The sequence below is a fragment of the Agrilus planipennis genome, unplaced genomic scaffold (genome assembly GCF_000699045.2).
Source record: "Agrilus planipennis isolate EAB-ADULT unplaced genomic scaffold, Apla_2.0 scaffold258, whole genome shotgun sequence".
NCBI lineage: Eukaryota > Metazoa > Arthropoda > Insecta > Coleoptera > Buprestidae > Agrilus > Agrilus planipennis.
Window position 1 is genome coordinate 370,834 of NW_020442425.1, and position 1,242 is coordinate 372,075.

Sequence of the window (1,242 nt, forward strand, 5' to 3'; positions counted from 1 at the left end):
TGTTAATTTCATTGTTTTAATCTCTAATTAATACTTATTTATGGAATTTTAAGTTTTCATTGGATCTCCATTCATTTGTGCACCTATATGCACAACAATATTTAACCATTTCAACTAATTACTTTAAAAAACTAAAAAAAAAATAACAACACAGTCTAAATAACACCTCTATTTACGTTAGTACGACGCAGACAGATAACCACCCCACAGCGTCTGACCTTGTCTAACACTTGGGATCACCTTTCTCAACAGCTTCCCATAAGCGAGCTCATTCCAGTATTCCCCTCCACTTCAATGTTTGCCACCCAACAGTACCGCCACTCGCGTCATTATTATGTACTTGACGTCTGGCGGTTGTGGTTGCCAGTCCCATCGACGTATATTAATGGACGTGCCTAAGGTGTCAGAATTGTGGTACGACTAAAGAAAGGGATGGAACGAAGCTTCTTGTCATACCACAATTCTGACCGCTAAGGCATGTCCATTAGTAAACGTCGATGGTTTATGGATTTCAGTTTCACAGCTATGATCCTCACTGACAGCTGCAGTAGCCTCTCTTGAGTGACGGTTAACCATGGCTTGTCGACCCTCCTGTCAAAAATAGTGCATACTAAACCTGGCAGGTGGTGGTGTTTGCAGCGTTTAAATATTTTGTAAAATGGGTTACATGAGAAAACCAGTATACGATCATTAAAAATATTATCATTATTTTTATTTGCACTGGAGTAATTAGGGTTGTCTACGTTCAAAAGAAGTTCTTATAAAAATTGGTAACGGTAATAATAATGACTTGTAATGCCTTTACATTGAAGGAGAAATCGGGAAATACCACATGTAAACGTTCAAAAGTCGCGTCCGCCACCGCGAAGCGCGTAAAGAGAAAAATAGGAATTGTCTGTAGTTATCAATGAGAGTATTTTGAAAATGTGAAAATATGAAGTTGGATGTTATCATTTGGCATGGGCAAAGTCAGAAGGAACGCTGATTGAACTGTACTTATACTGTAAAGTAGAATTGAACTCATACTTGTTAGGTAAATGATCCAATATAGCAATTGTTATTGATATACGTATTTCTTTTTAATATGTATACCGCAATAGTTCTCTAAAAGAGAAGTTACCGAATCTCCATTAAAGCTTGCATTCTATATTTTCCGTAATAGTCGAATATTATGAAAAGGAAGAAATTAATAGTGTTTTAATATCGAATTACATGAGAAGAAAAGAGATAGTACATAAATCG